At 41.7% G+C, this 15,907-nt stretch overlaps 1 protein-coding gene across 2 annotated transcripts in view; it reads right to left on the bottom strand.

Annotated features, from left to right (window-relative positions):
* The window catches only part of LOC109875909 (EGF-like repeat and discoidin I-like domain-containing protein 3), a 201,535-nt gene that overhangs the window by 14,556 nt on the left and 171,072 nt on the right, over window positions 1–15,907 (bottom strand). The window lies entirely within an intron of this gene.

The following is a 15,907-nucleotide window of genomic DNA, read 5'->3' on the forward strand; positions in this document are numbered from 1 at the left end:
AGAGCAGAAATCGCCAGCCATTGCAGCTTCTGAGAGCCGGGCAGCATCATATGGGTAAATGTTTTAACACACTCTCATTTGTAGCCTACATCAAAGGGCTTGGTAGTAAACAGTGTAGCTGTTACATCCTTTACTTTTAAGGTTCAATTATTCCTCATTATTTAGAGCTAACACAACCATCCATGTTACTGGCTGTTGTTTTAAGCCTGGACATTAACACGCAATAACAACCATGTTCAGAATGTACCATAACTATCTGTTTTACTATCACCAAGCCCATGCAGGATTTCATGCAATTACCACCAGTTAAGTCAATGGTTTGTCTGGGTTAGCATCTCTATATTTATTATGCGTTGATTATGCTCAATGACTAATGTATGTGAATTCACAATGCCAAAAACAATTGTTTGAATCTAAAGTGGAAGAACCTGCGAGCAAGGCAAACTGAATGTAAGATGGGTATCCCTGGAGTATAGAACTGTGCATTGAGGGAAAATTTATCTGTAGTATCTGAGCAGAATTATGGACTTATAGGTGTTTTCACTTTATCTTTCATAATTTAGCCTCAATCAACATAGCCTTGCATCTGAGGAAATGAACAAACAAATGTGTGCATGTTGAGTCCCTAATCATACCAGGTTGCATCCCACAGAGGAACCAGGGAGAAGAACAGGTAATGTGAGGGTCATACATTTTGCATTCTGTCAACGATAAGATCCTTTAAATCTCTTTCACATGACAATAAAAATACCACCTTAATGCGTGGCTTAAGGATCAAATAAATTGCCTGACATTGCACTCTCAGGTAATGTCTTAGAGCTCAACATAGTAACCATGGATGACAGTTTAAAAGAGGAACCATAAATAGTTTTAGACCACAAATGATCCAGAAGTCCAGGGCGGCAGAAAGTCTAGCGGTTAAAACCTTTGGGCCAGTAACTGAAAGTTGGCTGGTTCGATTCCCAAGTTGACTAGGTGAAAAATCTGTTGATTTGCACTTTAGCAAGGCACTTAACCCTTGTTGCGCTGGATAAGAGTGTCTGCTAAAAAAAACTAAAAAACATTTGCTGACCACTATCATCAAACTCTCTGCAGTTGCATGGCCAAACTGTGGTGGCAAAGTATCAAGACCTAATGTCTATAACATCATGACCGTAACTGTCTTTTCAGATCCATGGACAACAAGTCCCATGAACGTGCTGGAGAGAGGACAGGCTGAGTTACTAATAAAACATATTGGCAGAGAGAGAATGGAAAAAAAATGAGAGAGGGGAAGTACGATTCAGAGAGCTGGATTTCCTAAACTGAATTTACAACATGCAGCAGGAGCCCATAGATTATCCCGATTAGTCTGGTCAGAGTGAGTATGTGATAGTGTGGCTTCTCTCTCATGTTTTCAAGACCCTCGCATGACTCTACGTTACTGTACATCATTCCAGACATTATATTATTATGCATTGCAATACAATTTTACATTAACCTTTTAGTCATTTAGCAGACATTTTTATCCAGAGTGACTTACAGGAGCATTTAGGATTCATGTAGGCTGTAGATTCTTCACCCAGGATTCAAAACAATACCATTTGGGGTACTGGACCAACTCTCTCTTAACTGCTTGGCTACATGCCGCCCAATACAACATATCACAATGCATTACACACACAAACATGCCTCACTATGGCGCGTGTTGCACATGAGCTCACATCTCCACAACACCTGTCATGAAGCCCAGATATTGCTTCAGAGCATGCCTTCAGTCCTGTTCAACCCTCCCAGCTCCTGACAGACTTCGGGGTGAATCCCCAGGGAGTCATAGAGGTTTTCACTACAGACACCCTGTTGGAGGAGCAGGCAGGCAGGCTCAGGCCTGCTCTGTGACTTTTAAGGAGGAAAAGCCATGACTTGCTGTCAATCTTTCTGTGCTCTTATAAAACAGAGTTACGTGATATGGAGTAAGCAGCCAGCTCTTGGGGTTCTGAAAACAACATAAAATGGGTTCGCTCTCTGCGGTAGTACGTCAGTTGCACAGTGATGGTCCTAATTTAAGTCCTGGTACAAGGACACTTTACCTTGATATCATGTAGGAGATTATACACATGGGCTTAAATCGTTTGCTACACTATTCATGAGATACCTCCTTCAAAACCAGAATTGAAAGACCCTTCGTCCTCTTTCTTTAACAAAGTGTTCATGTCTGTTTCTGGGGGGGGGGCTACAGTATGTTCTTATGGTGCATATAAATACGTTTATGGTAACCTCTCTTTTATAATTACAATAATTGCAAACAGCTTTAGAGGGAAGCTGCTCATTGAGAAAAGGAGTGACACGTCACATTGTAATGCTTGATTACCCTCCAAGCAGAGCACAGCGCAGAGGTAATCTCATTCTGGCCAACCAGTCGAGTCTGCCACCAAAACAAAGGCACGCTTGAAGGGGAACCTGTAATTGCTGTCACAGGTAGCGGTCAAAAAATACGACCGCCTCTGGCGCAGCCAGCTCCCAACACTTTGATGGCCCAAACCAAATTAAAGGGTGAGATAAGCTTGTTAGAGCCAGGCAACCCCCCAACCTTCCCCCAACACACTTAACCCTGGCACACCGGAGGCTTTTGAAGTCTTTGCAGCAACCTCTGCATGGTTGTGGTGGAGAAAGACACACAAAAAACAATACCAGCATTCCTTTCTTTCTCTGTCTCCTTCTCCTCGTGGGAGTAGAAGACGACACAAGAGTCCCACCCCCCCAACCCCAGTTGTCCATTTCAGCCCGTTTCCCCCAACTGCGGAAAACATTTGCGTATTCACAAAATGTATTTTGGAGAATTAATTAGCACTGCCCCTGCAACACCTGGGGGTGATAGAATTTGTGATGCTGATGGTGCTAAGAGGCGACATATGCATGTGTTTCTCACAGACAAAGAGAGAGAGAGAGCGAGAGAGAGAGAGAGAGAGCGAGATAGAGTGAGAGAGAGAGAGAGAGAGAGAGAGAGAGAGAGAGAGAGAGAGAGAGAGAGAGAGAGAGAGAGAAAGAGAAAGAGAAAGAGTAAGGGAAGAGAGAGAAACTCCCTCGTCTGCTCATTAAGATGAAAGTCGACGTGTAATCCCCATGTCCATATTTGAAGTGGTGGTGTTGTCTGAGGGCTGACTGCTGTAGAGGAACACAGTTATCCCCTCTGCTGCTCCATACCATACATCTATAGCAGCAGACAGCAGCTAGCTCCCCCTCAAGCTGTGCTGATTTAATTGTGTGTGTTGAAGACTCATTTAATCTACACTGCTCATATAACCTGACCCAATTTCTATCCTGCGGGGAAGTGTGCATGTGCTTGTGTGTGTGCCTGGGTTTGTGAGTGTGTGTGGAGTGTACACAGTGCATAGGACAGGAGCCAGGTTAGTATACTGTAAATACAGTTCGTGCAGGGATGTGGACTGGACAGGATGATATCATGGCCCATCAACCCCAAACTGGGGCCGCCATCATTACAGCTTAAAGCAGAGGTGTGAGAGGAATAGGCCAATTCCCATGGTTTTCCCTAGCGTGACATCTGTGCTCAGAAAACTAGATAGGAGTGTCTCTTCCTGTATCTTAGCAAGGGGCCCTGTATTTGAATAAAACACCATAGTATCGAGACATGCAAGTATAATACTGTTGAGTTTATTTTTATGAAGGGAGAAATGTGTGTGAGTTTCTATATGTCAACTGTTTGAGTCAACACAGATCCCGACCTGTGAATCCCCTAGCAACCCACAAAACAGGCTCCAAGCATGTTCTAGAACACCACCTTAATGGATTTAACAGGCCAAACGCGCTCTGGGAAAGCCTGTTGAAGAGGTGGTCGTGTCGAGGCTTAAGCCTGATGACCTGATAATCACAGTCTTGGCTCCAACTCCAGGCAACACTCAGGCCAGTCCAACTGGGAGACACCACATGGGAATATAAGAGTGAAACACCTAACACACACACACACACACACACACACACACACACACACACGCACACACAATCCCAACTCCCAACCCCTTCAATGACTACCGTTTCCACTTGAGGCAGCGGGATGTCAAATCACATAAGCCCTCCGCTGAGCACTGACATGGCAAAAGGCGGGTTCTGTCAAGTAAGAGGTGTGTACACCTCTGTTGCCTCGGGGCCTAACTCACAGTGGAGATACTAAAGGCTCAGTATTGGCTGTATTGGCGTGAGACCAGCCCCTGCTGGGATGAGCTAAGTGCAAGACATGCAAAGTTCAACACAGAACTTCCTGCTCGCTCTGACAAATCGACCTGTGTGCACTGCTTTTAACAGTGCCACATGTCGCCTCACCCTCCTAGAGCAAAGGTTCAGTGACAGTTGTGACGCATACTGAATCCACTTTAGGAAAAAAGTGTCAAGTGTTGAGTGGAAATACTTGGCTATGTGGAGAAAATTGTGGAGAAATATTGGTGAAAGATTCCCAATATTGGTCAAAAATGAGCTAATAAAAGTGTGCATCTTCAAGCCAGAGTGGTAGTTTTAAGCCTTCCAGTAAACTGTAAATCGAAGGACACTACAAAGCAGTCAATGTTCGAGCCAATTATTTTCTCATGTCCTTGGTATTAGCATGCATCACACTTCCTTTGTCCCTCCCTCCTTTCCTCACCTCACTCTGTTTCCTTTGCCAAACTTAGCACAAACAACTGTCAAATACTCTTGCCACCCTAGGTATAGACTGTTCTCTCTGCTACCGCACGGCAAGCGGTAGCAGTGCACCACGTCTGGAACCAACAGGACCCTGAACAGCCTCTGCCCCCAAGCCATAAGACTGCTACACAAGACTGCTAAATATCAAATGGCAACCCGGACTACATGTATTGACCCTTTTTTTGCACTAACTCTCTTGTACTTACTCTTTACACACTGGATTCTACCCACACACTCACACATGCTTACACTGACACATCAACACAACATATACAAAACATGCACACACATGTGTACTGACACCACAAACACACAATCTCACACACATACACTTTCCCACTCACCACATATGCTGCTACTGTGTATTTATTATCCTGTTGCCTAGTCTCTTTACCCCTACCTATATGTTCTTAGCTACCTCAATTACGTCGTACCACTGCACCTCGACTCCCTACTGGTACTCCCTTTATATAGCCATGTTATTTTTACTCGGTATTGTTATTCATTATTCACTGTGTATTTATTCCTTGTCACTATTTCTATTTTTGTATTCGTATCTTTATCATTACCTCCGCATTGTTGGAAAATGACTCGTAAGTAAGCGTTTCACTGTTAAATAAAATTAGATTTTATCTGATGTGAAAAAACGTTATACCAAAACATGCAGGTGTAAAACTGTTGAGTGCCTTTGAGGAGAGACGACTGTGATCAGAGTGAATTTGACACAGCACACACAGTTGAAAAGACTTGACAGCTTTTCATTTAGTGGGAGCCTTTTTTCCCCATCATTAAAACCAGCGGGTCCAAGCTAAGTGCTTGAGAAGAAGATTTAAGCATAAATTCACCTGGGTGACAAAAGACAGACAGAATGGATTATAAAAACACAATTAAGGTGGGGCATCAATTTCCAAAAGAAAACTTGGATCAAATCCAGTTATTAAAAGGTAAACATTCTACATCATTCTGGAAAATAAATTCCATGTTTGTAGGGATGGGCTAGAGATAGACTCTGCTTGTCTCATTAACTCAAATCAAATGGGTGGAAGAAAACGGCCATGGAATCAACCACGCTGGCAGATCATTTAAAGCACCCATTCATCCTTTGTAATTGTATTTTTAAATCATCACTGTATGTCTAATAAATCACTGTGTGTGTTTATTTAATGAAAATAACTCACTGCACTGCCCCTTTAAAGCTTTGACAGTGTGGAGGGACTCCATTGGTTCAGTGTGTCGTGTCCCATATCTGTTGGAGAGTAGAGAGAGACACAAATCCACGGGGCGTATCCAAGTAATACCTGCTTTCTCCTGAAGTGTGCAGCCGTTCACTAATCCCCACACATTTAAAAGCATTGGATTGGTGTAGGCATGGGCTATAGTATCCGTTATTTCCTTTAAAATCCATGAAGGGAAGTAAATAAGTGCACTCTTTGGGAGAAAGGATAGATTATTGGGATGCAGTCAGAAATTACCTCGACTGACCTGTACCGGACTCGGTACCGGTACCCCCTGTATAAAGCCTCATTATTGTTATGCAAATGTACTGTGTTAGTTTTTGAAATATATATATATATTTTTTTTTTACTTTAGTTGACTTAATAAATATTTATTAACTCTTGAACTGCATTGTTGGTTAAGGGCTTGTAAGTAAGGTCTACACCTGTTGTATTCGGCCCATGTGACAAATAGACTTTGATTTGATTTGGTCTTACAACAGCAGAGAGAACACTGGAAATTACACCCACTGTGATTCTCATAAACAGCATTTACATTGGATTTGGCAGGTGGCAGGGTTAACACAGGGTTAAGACTTACAGATCAGGCACAGAGTAGTATGTCTGTACTCTCTTCATCTACTATACTGGGATAAAGGGCAGCCATTCATTTTGTTCAAAAATCGATTACAAGTTGATTATACGTTTCTCTTTCCTTAGTGGTCTTTGTGAGTGCTAAAAGTCGCAAGTGTGAAGCATGCATGCACACGCACACACACACACGCACGCACACACGCGCACACGCACACACACACACACAAAGACTGTTGACAGACACAAACTGTGAATGCCAAGCAAGTCCTCTAATATGATCTATACCTAGTTCCCTCTAGTGTTGCACCCTTTCTTAAAATGGACAGCTCCAGATCAATCATATTATCATCGTGTGTGACTGACAAGATGCTACATCTACAAGGTGCTCCATCTACTTGTGAATATTCATTAAGAATCTTTGATAGAAAAGCAATGAGATAAGCATATGGATACAAGTCTGGTCTTGGAGTGGGAGATTGGCTTTGACATATGTTGAAACAGCCAGATAGACATGTAGAATGCATAGGAGGCAATCTGGGCAGCACTGATTTGAGTCGAGGCGTCTTCAATCTTTACGTTCCTACAGATCCCTGAGATTAAGGCTCTCTCTCTCTCTGCTGGAAACTCATGAATCAATCATTCAAAGATAACAAATAAAAATGTTTTAAATAGAAAAACATCCAGCATCAGTTGAGGAGAAAAGAGACAGGGGGATGAGGCCGACGTGTGCTAGAAGATAAGAAGAGGGAAGATAATGAAAGGTGAGGTGTAGCATTATCCAGGCTCAAAGGAGGGCTGTTCATTTAAAGATGTGATGGCCGGGGGACACTAAAAAGCACCCAACTGAATCCGGGAAGCAGATGGATCTAGCGTCCCCACAGTAACTTCATTTGGAGGCTAATTGAATAAGCACGCTAGCTGCGTGGAAATTGAATAAAATAGAGCTAAGTAAGGGCCATATTGGACTGGATTGAAATTAGTCTCCGCCAATAATGCTTTCATTAAATTAGTATCAGATGTGTTTTTCAAATTAGTTTAAGTTACCTCTAAGATATTCCTGGAATCATGAATTCACATTTGATGTTCTAATGATTACAAGAGACAATGACGTTTGGCGTTTCCAAAGATTCCTGAGCAACAGCTCTTAAATGTTTTTCTCTATTTTTCTCTACAGGCCCCCCGGAGATGAGTATGATGAGTGTACCGAACACGAGTCTCATTGTTAGTCTCATCCCATACTCTGCCCTGGTGGACCAGTCCACACACCTGCCCTAGAGGACCAGTCCACACACCTGCACCTAGAAACATATGCAAGCGCACGCACGCACAGATACACGCACACACACATACACACACACATGATACAGGCTCCATATTTCATATTTGCCACCTTCATCGAATATCACAGCTGTGGCTAAATGGTTGTGTGCTTCTCTCTGATTGCATTGGGAACCACCTGGAGATTTTGTATCTGTAACACTCTTTCTTCAATTAGTTCAGCAAGGCAACTTGGCCGCAGGTGCTGTTCCTATTGATTCCCTTATGCGTGTGGAGTAATAGGACAAATAATGATAAAATGCCAGGTAGCACCGAGAATAAAGAATGCATTTAAACTGATTAGAATTTTTAACGCTCATGGATCCTCAGTCTGCGCGGACAAAATGCCATCATGAATACTTTGGACTAGATCAATATGGAAGGCTGGCAATAGCAATAGTTAGGCTGCAGGGGACTCTGCTGACTGCCTGAGAATACATGACCAGATGCCTCCAGTGGTCCCACAGGGGGCCTATCCTGAAGGACACCAAGGACAGATCACCCTTCAACACTCCTAATTACTTGTTGCATTCCACTTTTTCACCATGCATGTCATTTAATCAAAACACCAGTGTCTTCTTTCTCCCAGACAATCAAAATCCCTCTATCACACAGCTTTTGACTGCTTTGGAGAGAGACATGCTTCAACTCTGAGCTGTGTTCTGCATAAACACTCAAGACAAGATGTGAGTTTCAACCGGGAGGCATTAGAACAGTTCTCCAGTGTAGATGGAAATAAAAATCCAGCTAATTTGATTGATTAAAGAGATTGAGTTTGTGGTCAGAGCAGTATTGCACCAATTTCATTAGGGAAGCAGTGCCTTGCAGAAGCCAAGTAATCATAATACCATAATAATACTTCCATTGCCGCAAATACATGTGAAGAGGAACAGAGCAGGTATCTATCAAGTATTACTTCTAATTAACATCCCTGTTTTCTTATACCTAGGGTTTGTCAGTGTCCCTGATGTGTTAGGGAGCGTTGCAGCTTGCTTCATTCGCACGTTTCCTGTGACACTTAGAAGTTGTCATAATGATTCATTCTCAGGTTCGTGAATTTAAAAAGAGTAAGTCTACTGTAAATAATATCTGCAAAAGGTTAAGGGTCTATTCAGAATGACAAAGAGGAGGCAGAAAAACAGGAAGTAGACTTCAATTGTATGAAATTCCATAATTATAAAGGATATGAGAGCTTACTAACTTGGGCTAGTGTTCCTTCCCTTACTTTCATGTTTGAAATACATGCCAGGCAACTTTAGCTCATTCAGTTCACTTGGAAAGCATTCATACCCTTCCCTTTTCCCACATTTTGTTACGTTACAGCCTAATTCGAAAATGTATAAAATATTTTTTTGCCCCATCAATCTACACACAACACCCCATAATGACAAAGCAAAAAACAGGATTGAGTCGGAGCACAGATCTGGGGAAGGGTACACAAAAATGTCTGCAGCATTGAAGGTCCCTAACAACACAGTGGTTCCCATCATTCATAAATAGAATAAATATGGAACCACCAAGACTCTTCCTAGAGCATGGTGGTGGCAGCATCATGCTGTGGGGATGTTTTTCAGTGGCAGGGACTGGGAGACTAATAAGGCTTGAGGGAAAGGTGAACAGAGTACAAAGAGATCCTTGATGAAAACCTGCTCCAGAGCACTCAGGACCTCAGACTGGGGCGAAGGTTCACCTTCCAACAGGACAACAACCATAAGCACACAGCCAAGACAACACAAAAGTGGCTTTGGGACAAGTCTCTGAATGTCTTTGAGTGGCCCAGCCAGAGCCCGGACATGATCCCGATCTAACATCTCTGGAGAGACCTGAAAAGTACTGAGTCAAGGGTCTGAATACATATGCATACGTGATATTAAAAACACATTTTCTTTGTCATTATGGGGTATTGTGTGTGGATTGATTTTAGAATAAGGCTGCAATGTAACAAAATGTGGAAAAAGACAAGTGGTTTGAATACTTCTCGAACACACTGTATTTGCAGTCATATTATAAATAGCCTGCAGCTTCCAAACTCAATTTCTCTGCCTAAACTAATCCAATATAATTTACATCACCTGCCATACATATTATGAGCAGAGCAATAATGAAGATTACAGCACTGTTTTCATTGCAACATGACTTAGTCATTATAACCCCGCAATTAACTCTGCTGTTCTCTTTCTTCAGTCTGTTTAAAGTTGGAGTCCGTTTCAAAGTTGGAGTCCGTAGCGGTGAAACAGCCACATCCGTTTGCCATATTACAACAACAAAGACGTTACTTCAAACAAAGAACACTGTTTTATTTCCCTCTGACATCATTGCACATCATTACACGCAAGATAGAACAGGAAAGAATTTGTAACATTTGTTTTACAACAACACTGGTGCTCCTCTTCTCTGTGTAGCCCTTTGCTGCAGTTGGCCTCATGGCCTATAATGTTGTATGGCCTAGAATGTATAATATATATTAACAAAAACATATACGGGGGATTGGAAATGATGCAGAATATTACATTGATGGTAACTACAATCTATATGCATTATTAAGGCTGATGTACCCTCTATTCATTATTTAAAAAACCTGACGAAAATCCGGTGTTTCTAAGGTCATATGGTTTTGTTATATTTCAGTATTCTGTGATGTACAGTATATAAAGTGTAATGGGATGAACAATTAACTTTTTAAGCCCACAACCATGTGTGTGAGGTGCATACTTTTGTTTCTAAGTAGATTTGTTTAAGAATACCTAGAAAGCCAATGTGACCCTGATTTAGCCCACTGCAGAAAAAGGTTAATAAACAATACGAAATCAGTAATGATGAATGCCAACAGATACAATAGGGTTTCACCAGTTATGCTGTTGAACCCCTAAATACGCCTGGGGCGGCCAGTGGCGCAGTTTCCCTTTATGTGGATCTCAGCTTTAAGGGATTTACTGCAAATGATAGGCATTTAGAGACATGCCTACTGTATGCTTTCACCCACATTACGTTTTAAAAGCAGATCAATCAGAAACACTCCTCTCAACGCATCATTCTGAGCAGTAATGGAGAATATATCCATCATCCAATCATTGCCTTGTTTTAAAGCTGTTTATTATCCATTTCTGCTCCAATTTCCTACTGAATCGGATCCCATTGCGCTCTGACAATTACGACAGGGTGGCTGGCCTTTGGTCCCTAACCCCATTATGACACACATTACTCTGTCAGGAACACAGTCCAACCTGCTAGATGAGCAAGTAACCAGCAGGGTAATAACCAGCAGGGCAGTAACCATCAGGACAGTAACCATCAGGACAGTAACCATCAGGACAGTAACCATCAGGGCAGTAACCAGCAGGGCAGTAACCAGCAGGGCAGTAACCAGCAGGCCAGTAACCAGCAGGGCAGTAACCAGCAGGCCAGTAACCAGCAGGCCAGTAACCAGCAGGCCAGTAACTATCGGGACAGTAACCATCAGGCCAGTAACCATCAGGGCAGTAACCAGCAGGGCAGTAACCAGCAGGGCAGTAACCAGCAGGGCAGTAACCAGCAGGCCAGTAACCATCAGGGCACTAACCAGCAGGGCAGTAACCAGCAGGCCAGTAACCATCAGCTATGGCTGTAGTTACTGCATTACACTCTTAGAAAAAAGGGTTCCAAAAGGGTTCTCTGGCTGTCCCCATAGGAAAAACCTTTTGGGTCCCATGTAGAACCCTATATGGAAAGGGTTCTACATGGAACTCAAATGGGTTCTACCTGCAACCAAAAAGGGTTATTCAAAGGGTTCTCCTATGAGGACAGTTGAAAAACCCTTTTAGGTTGTATTGTAGTGTAGCGACTCGCTGATAATTGACTAAGGCAGTGCGCTGCATTTAATATTATCAGAGACCAGTTACACACATGCCCAACTGGTTCTCTATCAAAGTTTCCAAGCAGACGTCTCCCCACCCCCCTCCTCTCCCTACTCCCCATCATCAGAGCTGGGTATAATTATCAGGGTGCCACAGACAATCACCACACATATTTATCACTGTACTGGAGATAATTAGCTGTGAAAATGAAGTGGCCAAGGGATGACAAACGAGCAGGCGAAATGGGATTTATTTTATAGCTTGTTCATAACCTTTGCAGGTTATTGAGAGCAGAATAAATGGATACATCCCAACTGAAGTAGCATGACGACCCAGACATTGTGCAGGTGGTTCTGCCCGATTACTGGGTGACAAATGTCCTTGTAGCAGTCTGGTAAAGTGTTTTGTATTGCCAGTTGATTAACTCATAAACAACTCAAAGCAGTACAGTGTACAGTGTTACAAGACAGGCCGTGTTTTGCTCTTAAATATTGTAAAGTAACAAAACCTTTCAACTCCAACAAATGTAAGAGAAATTCTTGTCTGTATGACACGAGCTCCACAGAAGAAAGATAGTGGAATGAGCCCTAGCATCAATCAGTCCTGTCTTATAGCAGAGTGGCTTGGCAGTACCACCCTCTTTATAAATGAATGATATGTACCCATTGATTCTTGAAGAATATAACTTATAAATGCCTCATGAGCTTAGTTTAGCTGTCGTATCACATCAGAACCCAAACTATAAGCTTTGTTTTACTCCAATGTTTGTAAACAAAGTGAATGTAATACTGCACAGCCTAAAAACATGGTTAAAATTAGAATTTTGATGTCATGGATGGTCAGTCCTTGCATTCATAGAATATCTCAGCTTTTTACCGACACAAGGGTGAGGAGGATGCTTTTTTATTGTTTCTACTGCTGATTGCTGCTTTAACATGCTAGCCCAGTGCCTACATTCACCCCAACACAGTTTCCAATAAATACTTTTTTCTACATATTTCAGTTGGCCAGTGCACAGCAGTAATGGCACGTGGAAGTATGGCTGAGAAGTTAACATCATATCTTCACAACATGAACCAAGGCGGTAACTTCCTCTCACAGGGCTCTCTGGGACATCCAAAGGGGGCTTGTATTGCATTTAATCCTCCTTGCAGAGCAAAAAGACGACACTGAACCACCAGAGCAGTGCTCACAGGCCATATTTCATCTCTCTGCCGGTGCCACAGGGACATGTAAGCTTATAAGAAAGGCTGGATAGAGGGACTTAAACCTGGTCTACTGAGGTGAAAGCAATTTGTTTACAGTCCTTTGGTTCCTCACTTACAGTGGTGAGATGCTGCTTCCTATTAGAAGTACTATTTTACACAGGAAAACAATAATGTTGGAAAGGGTGAGCTTATTTTGAAATGAATAAATAGTCTGTTATGAGGTCCCAACAACTACTGGAATACCACATTTGAATTCCAGTTTTGTCTTCATAGGGGAATATGCAAGACATTGAGAATACAGTAGATACAGTGACATCAGAAGAGTATTCACACCCCTTGACTTTTTCCACATTTTGTGGTGTTACAGGCTGAATTTAAAATGGATTAAATGTATATTGTGTCACTGGCCTAAACATAATTCCACATCATGTCAAAGTGGAATTATGTTTTTTTAAATGTTTACTAATGAATGAAAAATCAATAATAGTGCATAACATAATTTTTTTATATGACTACCTCATCTCTGTACCCAACACATACACTTATATGTAAAGTCCCTCAGTTAAGCAGTGATTTCATAAACAGATTCAACCACAAAGTTTTCCAATGCCTCACAAAGAAGGGCATCTATTGGTAGATGGGTAAAAAAATGTAAGCAGACATTGAATATCCGTTTGAGCATGGTGAATTTACTAATTACACTTTGGATGGTGTATCAATACACCCAGTCAGTACAAAGATACAGAAGTCCTTCCTAACTCAGTTGCCGGAGAGGAAAGAAACCGCTCAGGGATTTCACCAATGGTGACTTTAAAACAATTACAGAGTTCAATGGCTGTGATAAGAGACAGCTGAGGATGGATCAACAACATTGTAGTTATTCCACAATACTAACCTACATTACAGAGTGAAAAGTGAAAAATATTCCAAAACATGTCACCTGTTTACAATAAGGCACAACAGTAAAACGGCAAAAAAATGTGGCAAAGAAATTAACTTTATGTCCTGAACACGAAGCGTTAGGAATACGAACCATCATGTTATGAGTATGCTTGTCATCGGCAAGGACTAGGGAGTTTTTGAGGATAAAAATAAACAGAATAGAGCTAAGCACAGGCAAAATCCTAGAGGAAAACCGGGTTCAGTCTGCTTTCCAACATACACTGGGAAACAAATGTACCTTTCAGCAGGACAATAACCTTAAACACGAGGAGAAATATACACTGGAGTTGCTTACCAAGACGTCATTGAATGTTCCACAGTGGCCTAGTTACAGTTTTGACTTAAATTGGCTTGAATATCTATGGCAAGAACTAACTTGACAGAGTCTGAAGAATTTTAATAATGTGCAAATATTGTACAATCCATCTGTGCAAAGCTCTTAGACACTTATCCAGAAAGACTCACAGCTGTAATCGCTGCCAAAGTAGATTCTAACATGTATTGACACAGGGGTGTGAATACCTATGTAAATTAGACATTTTTGTATTTCTTTTTCAATCAATTTGGAAACATTTAAAAAATATGTTTTCACTTTGTCATTATGGAGTATTTTGTCTATGGGTGAGAGAAAAACATATATTTAACACATTTGTACTCATTTTGTAACAACAAAATGTGGAATATGTCAAGGGGCGTGAATACTTTCTGAAGGCACTGTATAAATGTGCGTGTGTTTGTGCAGGCGAGCGTGTTTGCGTGCGTACATGCGTGTGTGTGAGTTAGTGTGCACGGTACACCGTCTCCCCTGCCTCACGTCTCTCCCAGTCAAGATCATCTTTGCTTGAGCCTCGAACTGACTTTGCGTGTGAATGACATCATGGGTCTTAAAGAGACAATGCACAGTTTTATAAAATAAGCGATTGGTTATTCTACGCATGATCAGTACCATAATATAAGACCCAAATGCAAGGTAAACAGATAGTTTTTCATCTGTAGCCTCATGAAAACAAGCTCAATATCTCAATGCACGGACACACTCCTACTGAATATGCATTCACCTGTATTGTGAATACGTCTAGGTTACTGTACATCTTGATTTACCCAGTTTACCAATAGAGATAAATTATTACAATTGTAGTGTTATGTAGTTAGACTGGTACAAACCAACGTGAAATTGATTGTATTTTTATATAATTGATTCATTAATGCATACATTCAAATACCTACATTTTCAAATGCAATGATATTGAGCTAGAAAAATCTGTCTGGATCAAATGCCATTCTGTGACTTTGGCTAATACGCCTTGTTTTTTGCCGTGGTATGGTTTGGTATTGTTTTGGTATAAGTATTGTGATGGTATCGCGTATCGTGATACTAAACTTGAAGTCAAAATTCTGGTATCGTGACAAAACTAGTCTGTGTGTGTGTGTGTGTGTGTGTGTGTGTGTGTGTGTGTGTGTGCATGCTTGCTAAAGGGTATTTTAAAAGAGAGGGGGTGAGGGGTCTGACTGAGAAATAATGCATAACAGGTCCATCTGCACTGGACACCTGACAGTGAGAAAGAACTAAAGGGGAAATTCCAGGAAAGTTTCACACAGTGTTGAGTCATAGTTAAAAACACACACCCTCTATTATGGAAACGGCAGGGGAGGAATGCCTGTCTTCATGAAGTGCTCTGGACCTACACAATTAGGTTTTAGAACAAACATCAGAACTATGACACCACCGCATGACCAGCGTTTGATAATCTCACAATGCAGTGGTGGCTTGTCTATGCAAAACACGATTAACTAGGGCCTGGCTTGTTTATCATAGTCTACACAGACATCTGTTAGTCTTACACTGATGTCGCTTAGGTCAAGAGCTTAAACATAACGGTGTTCTAATATTTTCTGTGTTTGTGTTGCCATAGCAGAATCTCCCTGTGTCTTATGGATTTGAGTGATGGCAATGTTTAACTTCCTGTGGATATGAGAGTAGTGCATTCCCACAGTTTCAAGCATTCTGCTCAGTCACTTCATAACAATAATGATTACAACACTTGTCTCACCACTGGGCTCCTTAGTACGCTGCATGACCAGTTAAAGTATGGAGAGAAGCAGTGGAAAGCAGTGCTGGGGTACG

Source organism: Oncorhynchus kisutch, linkage group LG3 (genome assembly GCF_002021735.2).
Source record: "Oncorhynchus kisutch isolate 150728-3 linkage group LG3, Okis_V2, whole genome shotgun sequence".
In the NCBI taxonomy this organism is placed as follows: Eukaryota; Metazoa; Chordata; class Actinopteri; order Salmoniformes; family Salmonidae; genus Oncorhynchus; species Oncorhynchus kisutch.